The sequence below is a fragment of the Epinephelus lanceolatus genome, chromosome 17 (genome assembly GCF_041903045.1).
Source record: "Epinephelus lanceolatus isolate andai-2023 chromosome 17, ASM4190304v1, whole genome shotgun sequence".
Classification (NCBI taxonomy): Eukaryota; Metazoa; Chordata; class Actinopteri; order Perciformes; family Serranidae; genus Epinephelus; species Epinephelus lanceolatus.
The window spans coordinates 33,605,728-33,620,644 of record NC_135750.1 but is presented as its reverse complement, the minus strand read 5'-3'; the positions used below and the strand labels follow the sequence as shown (position 1 = coordinate 33,620,644).

Genomic DNA, 14,917 nt, shown 5'->3' with positions numbered 1-14,917 from the left:
TGTCTGTTGGGCGTTTAGCCTGTCATTAGTCAGCTGTGTTCTCCCAGAATGCCTTTCAGATTCACATCATTGTCTGGCTGGATGTTTTCCGTTGCGACAAAGGCGTTAAGGACAAGCCCTCTCCCTCAGTGACCCTTCCAGGCCTGTTGATACTGTGAGTGTCATGTTCCTATTTATCTCCCACCACTGGGGTTTAAATCTGGCCTTATTTGTATGTGTGTGTTTCTGTCAAATGGGTGGTCTCATGCTAAGACTACTCTGTACTTTATTTTAGCGGAGCAGGATAAGACTCTCTAGCTTCTCCATGGTAAATCATCACAGACTCATGCTGGGGGACAAAAGCCTGGTGACCTTTGACCTTTTATCTCTTTTCCTACAACTTAATGGATTTGACTTGGCTCTTTAGTAAATGGTATCACTACTGAGAATCTTAGGCTATGTTCACATTACAAGCAAATGTGCCGTAATCTGATTTTTTTTTGCTCTCGTGTGACACAGATCAGATTTTTTCACATAAGTCTGGACACAGAAATCAGTTTATTTTCCATTCAGACCTGTGCCACTTCATATGTGGCCCTTAATCCGATACATATTCGATCACTGGCCATATGATCACTGTGAGAATGGTCAGATTGGAATTTACGTGTGTTTTTCCCTTTCGCCCATGGTTGAAGCACATCACTGAACATACAGTGTCAAAGTGGTCTGTTAAAAATATGGAAGGTTACCGTAGCACTACACTTTCTGACAGGGACAGCTTGCCAGCATGTGGTGATAGCATGGTTGTGAGGCGTTGATGGAGATATTGGAATGTAGCCCTGGACATCCTAAGGCTTGGAAGAACCCTCCCTATTGCTGTCCCACCACTTCTGACTCTTCTCCCGGCCACATACACACCTCTTTCCCCACAGGACTACCAGCAATAGCTGCTAGTACAATTATTGGACCGAAAGCTCATTTGTGTGACAGCCCCTTATCTTTAAAACAAACAGCCATTGCTCCAAAGGGATATTTCTCCAAAAATAGCTTACACACTCAAACCAAAACACATGGCTAGTCATTTTGCAGACTGACATCATCATGCATCAACACTGTCATTCATTTTTATCCCCAAATGCCTGTTTTCAAGTGTGACCTTTCTGTTGTTAGATGAATGCGCATGTGTGGGATGTTATTGGTTGTATGTGAGCCATTTGAGGGCACACGTCCATTCACACAAATTTCAGATATGGGTCACTTCAAACATGAATGAATAGTCCAGGCAGAAAAATCAGATCTGGGGAAATAATCGGAATTGAGCATTAAGTCCTGTAATGTGAATGGAGCCAAAGAGTCTGAGCGGCTTCAGTGAAAAGGTAATGATAAATTGATATTATTGTTCACTGGTTACTTTCAGGAAAAAACATGAAAGAAGACTTCTGGCATGACTTTTGCTCAGTTTTTCTGTTGTGACTATATTTTGCATGCGTGCACCATGACTAAAGATTTGTTGAAATCAATCTTCCCATAACTCCCAGTCTCTTTCCAAAGATGGGAAAACAACTACAGAGACTTTTATGTCTCCAGGGTTTTTATTCCGATCACTAATAAGAATATGTCAACCACATTTTGCAAAGTTGATGTTTCATGTTGATGACAGGGGTTAAAACAAGAGATCAGATTTTATTTCGATTTGTGTTGAAGTGTTCTGGCATTAAAACATTGCTGAAACTTAAACATGCTTGATTCTAATTCAGAAATATAGGCACGTTAATCTCTCATGTTTGCACATTCAAATGTTGGATGAGGATCTGTGGACAATTTTATGTGACTTAAAAGACAAAAAGGAACTTTGTTGATTAAACAAGTTTAATTTTACACCCCAGGCATGCCGTCGTATCTTAAACAAAGAAAGCTGTGTGTGTGTATATAGTGCTCGACTGCTAGAACACTGGTATTTGCTTTTGAACTGTGCCAGTAAAAATTTGGTTTGATACAACTATCAGCTCCTTGAATGTACCAGCAACACAAACTGTGATTCAGTGACACATGTATCTGAGGGAAGGGAGCCGAGAGACGGAGCGGGCAAGAGAACAAAAACAAAGCAATAAGTATTCATGTTTCCGTGCTATACATCAGATTCCCTCTCATTACTCTGAACCCAGATATTTGCAAGGTTTCACACGTCCTTCATAATGTTATGTGGTTTTGGTTGCCTGCTCCCAGATGGGATTTCTCCCTCTTGGCCATCCATGTGAAGAGGGTCCCAGGCCTGAGTCAGACAGCAGGATTAGTGGTAATAGTGCTTTTCAAGGGAGATGGACGGATGGGATAAATAAGAGAAAAATAAAACCTTCCCTTAAAAAAAAACAGAAGGAAAAAAAAACAGACGTCACTTCAGATTAATGACGATGCATTTTTAATTTGCTCTCATGGGGTTTGAATAGCTTACAGGGGACCTGGGGTCATGCAGCTCGCTGTACCTTTAAGGGCCATGTCAAACTTCATTTCAAGTAAAAACATGAAAATCCCCGTGGTTGTAGTTATGAGGTTTACACAACAGACGGAGAAACGAGAAGAAGAAGGAGGGTTGGATGGTGGGGTGGAATGAGGAGGGGAGGTTTGTGCTTGCCTGCTGGATGGACGCCAAGAGAAGACTTGGCAGAAACTGTAGGATATCTGTGGTTTGAGGAAGGACGAGAGGTCTGGATGCTTTTTAAACGGAGACGGAGAGAGATGGGCTCTGTCGACCTGCATCCAGTCCTTCAGGCTTCAAACTGTGGTCTGAAAAGTAAAGCAGAGTTTTGCCTGTGACATTCAAGTCACTACTTTATGTTCTTTATGTTGGTGTTTCATGCAATCGACACTAATCCCATTTGGTCTCGCTTGTCTTTAGCAAATCGTCTTGTTTGTTTGGTTCTGAGGTGGAGTTTGACTTGTCGCTCCATCGGAGGCCTCTCACTCTCCTTCTGTGGTGGGTTTGAGAGAGTGTTTGAAGAGTGGGATCTGTGGGACCAAGTGTCACTCGATCACTTGATTCACTGCACATGTCATAATCTGAGAGGGGTATTTGTGTATGTGGGTCTTGTGGTGATGGATGGTTGTGTCATCTGAATTCATAACTTACAAGATTCAAGTATAACTGAGCTTGACTGTGGTTACAAAATATTTCCTGAGTTGTTCAACCCATTTCAGATTGGTACTGATATGTGTATTATATGTGTTGTAATATTGTAGCTAATGATATACTTACTTTTAACAGGCACAAACAAAATGTAGAGAGATGGACATTTAGACATTTCTCTGCACACAGAATCTGTGGAGTCTATCTCCAGGAGTTTACATGCACATAGTGTTTGACACTGAGCTGACTCTCCCCTCCCTGTCCTTTGTCCGCAAACGTCTCCTCTGTGAAACCCGACCGTGGGGACAATAATCATTCCTCAGCTATTAGCACCAAATCTTTGGCCGTGCCTGAATGTGAGGAGATGTTGTGTTGTCAGCTGGAGGGCTCTGGTTTCTCCCCAGATGAGCGGAGAAAGGGGTCAGTGACGCCTGTCAACGACCCCCAACGGTCCCTGGTTTCCTGTCCAGGGACTACTCAATGGCCTCCATTACGTGTCACTGAAGAACCAAAATGGCCCCTGCTCTAGATTTCCACCCAGGGGTCTTTATCGTGATAGTTGCTTGGCTGAAACTCAAGAGTTTTCATAATGAATGCCCAATGGCAGCAAAAGCAAGCAGTTGAAGATATAGCTAAGATATGCATACACTGATATAGGTAATTTACTATGAAAGGCAATAAGGATCTTTGTCCAGTCTTGGAGATTGGGGTTTCAAGGGTCTAATTCTTCTGTGCAGATGTCAGTGATAGGCAATTGTAATTTAAGAAGGAAGTGGAATGCCTGGCCATCAGGGTGAAGGATACAGCGGAAAGTCTGGAAAGTAATTTTTGAGTTTGTTGGATAACTAAAAGATTCATTAAAACGAAAAGTAAGGAAGCATCTATACGAGCAAGCTGCATAATGTTTAACCCAAAGCAACCACGTTCTTCCTCTGTGAACTTTAACTGTACAGCACTACTGTACTTCATTCTGTCTGCAGGATTTGTTGTTTTTAGGTTCTGCATTGCACTGCTAGGTGCTGTAAATGTCAGAGCAATTTTCATCTGAGCTGAAATGAATTCCTCCTGCCTGACTCTGTGAGGATTACAAGGAACTTGAACTTGAAATTGTTGTCTCGTTGCTGGAAATCTTAAAGCCCACATAGAAATGAAGAGAGTTGGACCTGTGGTGTGAATTTCTTTGCCCATGAAAATGGTCCAAGAAGGCTGTTCTGTGAACCAGCAGTGAAAAATTTCCGAGATTAATGTCTCACAGCCTCCTCGCTTACCTTGCTCATTTTGTGGAGGTGTTTTCTTGAGCCCCCTGGTCTCAAGTCAGTGGGTCAATATTTGCCTTTAACTTTTGACCTGTGTGTTTACCCACCTTTTTACTCAATTACTGCCATCACTGCAGTCTAGCTCAGAGAGGACGTTTTAAACCGTCGAACCAATAACTCTGCATAAAAGATTCAGACACAGCAAAGAGTGCAAGAGCTGTCTGTTTAAGCCTCCTCACCAGCAACAGTCGTAACCAGAGCCAATATGTTTTTGGGTCCGTCCATTTGTCTGTCCATCTGTCCCATTTTTGTAAACGTGATATCTCCGGAACGCTTTTTGGGGATTTCAGAAATAACTGCACTTTTACTTTTACACACTTACTACTGACTGGCCAAGACAAAAAAAACGCATCTCCCAACAGTAATTAGCTAATATGAACACAGTGTCAAATTGAATAAATAAAGAGAAACAAAATGGTGACTGACTCTAGTCCTTCTTACACAGTGATCCTGTAATACTACCCTGACAAAGACCCTGGTTCACACTTTTTACATAGACGTCCATCTGCAGCCAAATTAAAGGCGAGACAACACTGTAGCCCAATTTCATGAATACACCTTTTATACAGAGGGAATAATGGCGCAACATAACCACCAGTGCATAAAGGGGCTCCTTATTATGAAGACAGTTTTTTTTTTATCTTACTCCTTAGTAACCTTACAGTGTCGTACTTCTTTGAGGTGTTGTTTCCTGCTTCGGCATTTGCCCTGTGGCACCTCCACTGGTGCCATAAGGTCAGCTGCAGGGTCGTCAGCTGGAGGTCGCTGTTCACTGATGTTTCGCCCCCTATTCCAGTACATCTCCTGGTTGAGGGGCAATGGCAGATAGGGGATGTCTCTCCGCCACTCCCTGCAGCTACCTTTATTGGGGTGTTGTCCCCCAACAATTGTCCTTCCTCCGGAGCCACAGCCAGTAGCTCGCTTTCTCTGCCTCCTCTCTTAGTTCCTTCACGGCCTTCCGCAGACTTGACCCCGCCATTCCAGCACAGTGGAGTAGTTGGACTACTGTTTTGCCAACAAAGCCCCAGCATCCGACCTCCACAGGATAAACTGAGGCTTTCCAGCCAACCTCTTGGCACTCTGCTGCCAGCTTGGTGTACTTGAGGTGCTTCCTTTCGTGGGCTACTGTCATGCCCTCTTCCCAGGGGATGGTAAGCTCAATGAGGAGGACCCTCTTTTCCCCTGCAGACCACATAACAATAACTGGCTTGAGAGTAGTTTTATGATCTCTCTCGGGAAGACCACCTGCTTTCTTAGGTCCACCACCATCTGCCACTCTTTGCCAGGCATGAGCATGGTGTTCATCTTTTGAGCAGGAGCTTGGAGCATGCTGCCAGGCTTAACGAAGCCTGTTAGGGCAGGCTGTGCTGTTGCCGGTGTGTGGTTTGATGCTACCCAACAGTTCTCCAGGACCTTGACCAGCTTCATCAAGACTTGGTCATGGCGCCACTTGAAGCATCCCTGGGTCAGCCCCACTTTGCATCCTGTGTCGTAAAGTGTTACAATATGTTGCATTGTCAGTTTAAATGTTCATTAAACTGGATGTTTTAGTCTTGGTTTTTTATTGTTACAGCGACCACTTCCATTTACTGTGCAGTGACCACTGCTTCTACTCTACCACAATTACTAAACCTGTTCGCACTGTTGCCACAAGCGACTATCATTGATGTCGAGTCTTCAGGGGAAAATGAAGATTAGGGTAAAGTTGTATCCTACATGCTGGTATGTCTCTATCATTTCAAGCTGCCTTTACTGCCCTGACCATAATCACATGCAGCATTGCCAGTGAATTGGCTATGTCCATATCAATCAATGCCAGTTTTTCATGTAGGTGTTGGTCTGACACATTGTGAGACTCCTTGCAAACCTGAAGTGTTGAGAACATCGAGCATATGGGAAATATGTGTGTATCCACAGCCAAATGGTTACAATTATCAAAATGATGTGACACAGACCCATCCCCCTTTTTAACAAAACTACACAACCACAGCATTAACGACTTGCACTAACACTGCCTGAACTATTATTACTGCTGTTACAATTACTGCCACTGCCACATATATCACATGTCTGTGTGCATACAGTCTGCTGTTAATAATCCAGACTGCTGTGACCTGCTTTAAATACATCCCCAGACTAATAAGCTCATTACTGCTCTGCTGTAAGAGCAGTGGGTCAGGAATTTGGCACACACACACACACACACACACTGTAATTCTGTGTGTACATATACACAAATACATGTACGATAACACACCTTCTACATGCTTTTGCACAAACAGAATCCCTTTCCTGCATGCTTCACATGCAGACATGAATGGAGGCAGACAAAGAAAAAAGAAAGACACACACACACACACACACACACACACACTCACACTCACACACACTCATATCTCTTGCTACCCATCCATCTGTACATCCATTCATCCCCAGCTCTACAGGCACCCATAGCGTAGCCGAAACTGTTTGTGTAAAATTAGAAGTGAAACCACATCCTCTCTGATTGAATGTCTGGACCTGCTGGGTCTTTGGGTGGCTGTGCAAACAAACTGAGCTGGACCATTACAGCCAGGCTCCTCTGTGGCGTCACAACACACACACACTCACTCACTCACTCACTCACTCACCCACATGCTCACAACCATGAATATAGTAACACACACCTGAAGTTGAGTTTTAAGGAAATGAAATCCTACACCTTTATCTCTAAACCTCATTTATATAATCTATGGCTAATCACCTGCACACATTTTTACTGTACATACCTGCGTAAGGTAAGATATACCTGTAATGGAATTGTTGGCAAATGGACAAAACAATGAGGATGCCAGAAATTTTAGTCAATGACCACGGAGCATTTCCAAATTTATGATTGACAGCTTCATTGCAGGGACTTTACATGTGGCATAACTGATCTATCGAAGAGTTAATAGGAATCACAACTTAATGTAGCAACTGTTCTGCTGCAGACTTTAAACCCCAGTTTTATTGTAACAGACCAAACATGACTCGGTGGCCGTGAAGCCAAACAACACAACCTTATCATTTGTGTGTTATTCCTCACGGTGTTCCAGTTCCTCAGCCAAGTCTGTCTGTTTCTCTGGTCTGATAGCTCTGATTTCTGCACTGACTCATTTAGCCGGCTTATATAACTGACTGATGAGTGCCGCCTTCCTGCTTTCTGTTCCCATCCATCCCCTCCTTTTGTTTTTCCAAATCATGCCTCCAGCTCTCCGCTGCCTCACCACATCCACGTCTCCTCATCTGTCTGTCTGTATTTTTTCTGTTATTCTGTCTCTTGTAATTAAACTTGAATCAACTGGTCATTCAAGAGCATGTTCATAGTTTGGCAAGAGGAGAATCACATCTGAAGGGGCAGATAAAAAACATGCACAACATGCAAAATGAAATCACAAATAAAGCATTGGACAAAGCTGACCGACATAAAGCATTTATATGAACTAAATATTTCCAGATGCTTTAACCTTGGGTGCTCAAAGGATCTGGGGGGGTCTCAGTGAAGGCCAAGCGGCTGTCATTAAAAGGAGCAAATATAATTATAACTGCTCTCTCTCTGCATGATTTTGACAATCAACCAATGGTGGTTTTGTATAGAGAGAGGCTGTTGGAAATGTCATGTTGAAAGCAATTCAAAACAGCCATCAAAAGACAGAACATTGGCCTTTCTAAATCCATAGAAATGTGGGACATCTGAATAAAGCACCATTCAGACTAATGCAGGGTCCATTCATCTGCGCTGTCCTCAAAATCCACATACACTGGCGCACCATTCTTCCCATTTCTTTCTATGACACATTTACACCACCACACTACCTGCTTACCCCACCTGGAGTACCTCCATAATTGCTGCTTTTATAGTTATTTCCTTAGACAAACCTGATGTCTGCATGTGGAAACATCAGGATTCAGCAGCATTGACAGAGCTTAAAGCTTCAAATAGCCCTGGCTTGGGAACCAGAGACTTCCTTCCATAAGAAAATTCCTTTGGCAAGCTTAGTAACCAGTTCTCCCCCCAAAAAAACTGTATTATTGAGTGTGTTGACTATTTTTCAAAGCCAAGCATCTCCACATCCAGACAGGCAGACGTTATGGAGAGGATCACTATCAATATCTTCTAACACATAAATCCAGGAAAGTGTACAGAATGAATCTAGTGTGGCGCCAGTGTGGCGCAGGCTTCATTTACACTCTAAGATAACACTGCACCTAAATAAAAGACATGATACCAACATTACACCTGCAGCTCTTTACACTGTGTGGAGGAGTAAAATGTATGTGTAAGTTGGTAATAGAATATTGTTACTCATGGAATCTCATACTCTATCCTCAGAAAGTTTTAGACGCCCAGGCTGCCACCATAACTTCTGACCTGGAAACTGCTCAGTAATGGCTTTGGATGTAGCTGTGGGAAAGTGGTGTCGGTGATAAAAGCGAGGAAGATGAGTCAGATGAGTCAGAGAGGGTATTTGGAGTGGCAGCATATCTTGTTTGGACAGCGGTTTCCTCAGTTGTAGAACCAGTGACAGGCAGGTTAAGTGCTGCTGCCCCCAGTGATCAGCAGACGGGGAGAGGCGAGGACGTTTGTCTCTTTACATGATTGTTTTTGGTGCATCTCTGTTTTGCTCTCCAGCTAGTATAGTTCTGTTTTATTTAAAGCATGGGTCTTTTTGTAGTTTTGGCCAGCATTTCTAGTGGTTATAATAACTTTGTACTCATGAGGTTTACTGTTGAGATTTGGAAATGCAATGGCAACACTAAAAATAGGTTTTTGTGAGGCATGAAATAAGAACGGCCAGAAAACAAAGTTAAATGGTTAATTATTACCCAAAGGTTTTTTGTAGATATCAGTTTAAACGAGCAGTACTTGCCATAGTTGTGTGTGCTCCCGATGTCATTATCACAGACATTTTGGGTGTAATTTGTTAGCCAGCAGAGGGTTATTGGCACATCCAGCAGACACAGGGCAACATTATGATTTATTTTGAGCTGTGTGTGTGTGTCCACCTGATGAATGTAAGTCCAATATTCAGTCTCCTTTTAGCTCTGTTTTGGTCTTCACCAAACCCTGAGGAAAAATTTAGGCCCCGTTTGTACGACAATGATTTCAACTGAAAACGGCACGACAGCGGCGTTTTGGGTGCCTGAAAACACAATGTTTTGAAAACGGGTTCGAGAGTGCAACTTTATGGAAACGGCAGCGTCTCCGTTGTCATGTAAACTTGCAATATGCAGTTCCTCTGAAAACGGAGATCTTTCGTACATGCATATTATGGTTCCAGTCACTAGGCAAGCCGACTGTCACAACAACAATGCCGAGCTCTGTTTGTGTGGGATCGTTTCTATAACGTCATCATATAAGTGCAGAAGTTTTTTAAAACGCAAAGGACAGACTTTTCCATTTTTAGAGAAATCGTTGTCGTCTAAACAGGGCCTTGTTCTTTAGCCAGTAAATGCTCCACTAAAGGCAGCTAGTTGCTAACTTTGTGAGTCTGCTGTTTGGTGCTGAGCAGGTAGTGTGCAGTGGGGACAGGGCCTTTGTGTTGTGTTGAGAACAGAACAAAACAAAGTAAAATCAGTAATGAGTTAAAAGATGTTAAAATGCTACTTAGAGCTGATGCAGACTCCAGAATTAAGACCTAGTCCACATGTGCACAGATTTTTTTCCCTCTGTTCTCAAAATAAACAAATAAAAATCAAATAAATAAAAATCCTGTCCACACATATTTTCATAAAAAAACAACCTCTCTGTCCAAATGAAAAGACAAAAACACAATTGAAACATTATCAGGAACATACCAAACCAACAGGCTGGATCATGTTTAAAACACTTTGAATTTAAAACAAGGTCTTTTAAATTGATACAGGAAGTGGCAACATTCACTCAGTCAGCGCCATTTGCTTTTTCAGCACTGACCACACAGTTGTGGTCCAGCCCAAAAAATCACATAAATACATCTTGAAATAAAGAACAGTACACTGGTTAGGTACCTGGTTAGGTTTAGGCACAAAAACCACTTGGTTAGGGTTAGGAAAAAATAATGGTGTGGGTTAAAATAACAAACAAAGTGGCAAACACATAAGCCGTGAGCCTGCTTCGCCTCAAGCCTTTCCCAGCCGACCCAGAGCCGGTCGCGGCGCACCATGAAGGCAGAAATACGCCCGCCGGGAGCCATTCAGCACTGCGGAGAGCTCCCCAGACAACCCGGACCCCAGAGTTAATAACAGGAGGTTATGGTGTTTCATTCTCTCCTCTCTATGACACTTGTATCTCGACCAGTAGCCTACTTTTGTTGCGTTGCTGATCCTCTATGGTACACAAATAGGCTACAGTAATAATCACATATCGGAACAACGGGACATCTGACTAATGAGAGGTCGGAACAATGAGAGGTCGGAACAATGCTACGGCACCAATAAAACATGAGCTTTGGTAGATTCTCCGGGGAAGCCCTCTCACCTCTCCCCACAGTTAGGGACCGTTCTACACGGTACCGCTGGCAGGGTGGAAATAGTCAAAGTGTGGAGGAGACGGACCAGGTTAAGCGGCCGACCTCCGAAGCCCTCTTGCCTCTCCCCGCAGTTAGGGACCATTCTCCAAGGTACTGCTGCTTCTCTTCTCAGTTTCTTTTCTGAAGTACACAGTAAACTCCATAGTTTTGAAAGAAAATAGTGTGGGGGTTTGCGCAGGTGCAAAGATGCATTCTGGATGGGGCATGAGCAGCCGGAGTGAAATTGGAGCGAGAGATAAGACTCCGCTCCACCTTTTAAAAAATAGCCGCTCCTCGCTCAACACAAAATCCTCCGCTCCGCTCACATGCTCTGGTACACTTAGATACAGACACACAGCAGAAGGGATCTGCTTTCTCTGAAGCTGCACCCACCAGTCATTTACCATAACCCTGCCCTCTTCAGCTCCAGTCAATGATGTGCATGCCCATGTGACTGTTGCAGGCTGTGCAGCCATCAGCCGCACAGCGTACAATAGATTCGGAATGTAGGAACATCAGTTATGGGCAGAACAGATGTATAAGCCCCATAAGGATGTACTAGAGAATTTCTAATTCATAGAGCTGGCCTCGCTGCTGATGTCCAGCCAAAAAAGCTATTAACTTGTCAAATACCGCCACTTTGTCAGTGATCTGGGCGTTAGATAGTGACGCAAAAAGGTAGCTTTCACAGTGGTATAATTCACAACGGGCAGCAGCAGTTGTTGACAGAGTGACCACCAACCAACAAGTCAAATACCAGCGCTATGTCAGTGCACGTCCGCATAAGATAGAAAGGCCTTCCTCATCATTATAAAATGCACCATTCGGCAGCATTTTGTAAAACCGCTGGTAAAAAACATAATAAAAGGAGCTAGAAAGTCTCTATGGGGCAGGCAGGCAGGAGGGACAGTGGATGGAATCAACAAACCCCGGACTTTCACCTTTGGGGGCCTAATGTTCTCTTCCTGTGTGAATGTTAAGCCAAACTATGTTTTCTTTCAAACCTAACCCGGTGCTTTTGTTGCACAAGGAAATACACTGAAAAGCAAGGTGTTTTACTGATGTTGCAAGTTTATGTTAAAAAAGACTGTATGCATCTAATGAGCAGAAACTATACATTTCCTGTTAAAAAAGGAGGTGTACTTTGAAGACACAATGCATGTAACAAGCATAAATTGACACAGTGTCTGGGAATGTCAACAACAGATGCAGGATAATACCTAGCGTGTCTAATGTAGACGCCAGTGTCCACAGACAAGTTAAAATGAGAACGTGTTGCTGTACAGCATTCTGACACCTCTGTTCCTATGGTGAAAAAGTAACTCTACACTTAAACATGTAAAAGTCCTGTTAGCAGGGCTGGAATCAGCACCATTTTGGCAACATTCACTATTGGATGAATTGTCACTTGATTTGTGGCGCCTAACAAAGGAGATAACAGCACCCACTCTGACATTACAAGCCCAAAACTCTGTTTTATCTGTTGACATGTCAACTATGAAAATGGAATTTCTGAAAATCTCCATCCTGGACAGAGTTTTACAAAAGGTCTGTTTTCAGTGTGGACAATGGTCAAAGTGCATACAAAAAGCTGTGTTTCAAAGAAAGGCTACCCATGTGTTCGTGACCTTTATAGTTATTTAACCCATTGTTAATATAAGATTATTGATCATTGCAGCTTTAAATACAGAAAATGTGTCACACATATTCATTATTACTTCCACAGTTTTCTGTCACCTTCCTTTTCCATTGCTCTCTTCCTCACTCTGTCTCTCTCTCTACAGACCTGTGTGGCCGCCTCAGCTCCAGAGCCCCACGTCACGGAAAGAAGACCCATCACAGTGCTTCACCTGCTGTTCCCAGCATTCACCGCTTAGCTGCTGTAATCCTGGGGGCCATGGACAATATAAACACACACAGTGGATTACACTCAGTGTGTGCCTGTATGTGTGTGTGTGTGAAGGGGGATAAAAGAGATGAAACAGAGGAGGACTATTGCCGGTGCAGTGTAATCCATTTGCAAGAAGACCGTGTGTGTTTGTGTGTGTCCATGAAGAGCCCTCTCACCAGGTAGGCCTATTCATCACTGATGACGGTCTGTGTGCACGGGGCTTACTGTAGATCCCTAGCTCACTCACTCACGCACACACACAAACACACACACACACACACACACACTCTGTACACGATGGGGCCACCCAAACTTTCTGTGTGCTCCTTTTACTTTTTGACATTTTTCTTTTTTTGTGTGTGTGGTTTTCACAGACCATCTCTATTCAACAGAATGCCTAAAATAGTGGAAAATTTAAATGCTCCTACTCGCACACACAGACAGCCCACCCAAGGACAAATGTTAGCAGATTAATGAAACATGCAAATATCCAACAGCTCATCCAGCTCCGTCCCCCCTACCGTGTGTCATTCACATGCATAAGGGCCATTAATATGAACGTCAAAGGGCCTGTTACTGTATGCACCATTTGAATGTTAATCCTGGAGAAAAGAACTATTGTTTTGTTGTTGCAGTAAATGTGGGTGGAGGGGGTGGAGGTGGGGGTGTATTGGTGAAGAAACCTTGAAGCAGTTTGAACGTGTTAATGAACTTGAGGGGTTTAGCACCGGACCTGGACAATAAAGTCCCCCTGAGCATGAAATGGTAGGATGGGTTTCCTGCTGGTCTCCTCCTAACACACTCTCCTTCCTCCCTGGACCTCCTTAAGATGTCCTGACCCAGGGAGGGGAGAGGGGTGTGGGGGGAGGTAAAGGGGGGGAGCTGGATGCAGTGTCCAGTCCCCCTCCTCGACCCGGCCCGACTCAACAACAACAACTGAAATGGCTTGCAGATGTGGCTCGACTAATAAATTTCTTTGTGAACTCTGCAGACGTGGTGGGGTTTGGGAGCTTTCAAAGGGGGGGGTGTAGAGCAGGCTGGACCTTAGGGGGCTGTTTGCGTGTGTAAGTTTGGATGTACTCGTGTGCGTGTGTTTGTAAAAGTGTGCACGTGTGTTTGTGTAGTGTGCTCGCATCCATGATCTCGTTGAAGAACCATTCAGGGTTTTATTAGCACACGTGCATCTATGTGTGTGCATGTGAGTGTGTTTGGTTCCAGTAAAACATCAGTCCCAGTGTACAAATGTCTTTAGCTGCTGCTCCCATTGATTTATAGAAATCTATCAAGTCGACCCGCAGGGAGTACAAACCCCCAGTCTGCTGCCTACTGATACAAGCCAGGATATATTCAGGTGCTAGTGGAGCTAGTAGTGAATTAAAGCCAGTCTGTGTAACTTTTTAAAGACGAGATAACATATTCTTTGTCTTGCAAATATAACATTGAATCAGCAATAAAACACGCTGTTGCTCAATATAAAACACTCAGGGTTTCTTTCACTACACCCTTACATGGTTTGGTATGACCAGTAATTTATGGTGGCTCATTTTAGCTAGCATCAACTTTATATTGCTGTGAAACTAACATTACTGGTGTCAGCCTGCTTACTATATGACTCTGTTTAGGCTAACTATATTTTAGCACATCACCACGTTAGCAAAATATTTCAATGGTTTTATCACAAATGCTAAACCAGAAGTTTTAAACACGACTTTTTATTTTCTGCTTGTGGTCATATTCAGCTCATTTCCAAAGACCTAATGAAAATGGAAAATTTAGTGTGCCAGTAATTTCCACCTGTAGCCACAGTGGCTGCTGTACAGCAAAGGTTGCACATTATTGCTTTACAGATAAAGCCTAGAGTTCAGGAATTTGACTGAATGGATTTCGCTTTACGGTGTTTTAGTGCCCTCTGTGGTTTAAGAAAAATGCTGGCTAGTGTACACCTTAACATCTGTCTTGGGTGATCTGATCCCAAATGGACAACTCTACAGGCTGAAATACCCTGAAAGCGTCTGATGCTCACATTTTGAATTACAACTATTGTGGTAAATGGCCAAACATGCACCAAAAGCATTATGAAGTGCATCAATGCTGC

The 14,917-nt window shown here is 43.4% G+C and overlaps 1 long non-coding RNA gene across 1 annotated transcript in view; it reads left to right on the top strand.

Annotated features, from left to right (window-relative positions):
* Positions 1 to 14,367, top strand: part of LOC144458399 (uncharacterized) — a 55,603-nt gene extending 41,236 nt beyond the window's left edge. The window contains exon 3 of the long non-coding RNA XR_013487892.1: positions 12,716 to 14,367. This is a non-coding gene — a long non-coding RNA (uncharacterized LOC144458399). The remainder of the gene's footprint in view (positions 1 to 12,715) is intronic.
* The last annotated feature ends 550 nt before the right edge of the window (positions 14,368 to 14,917 follow it).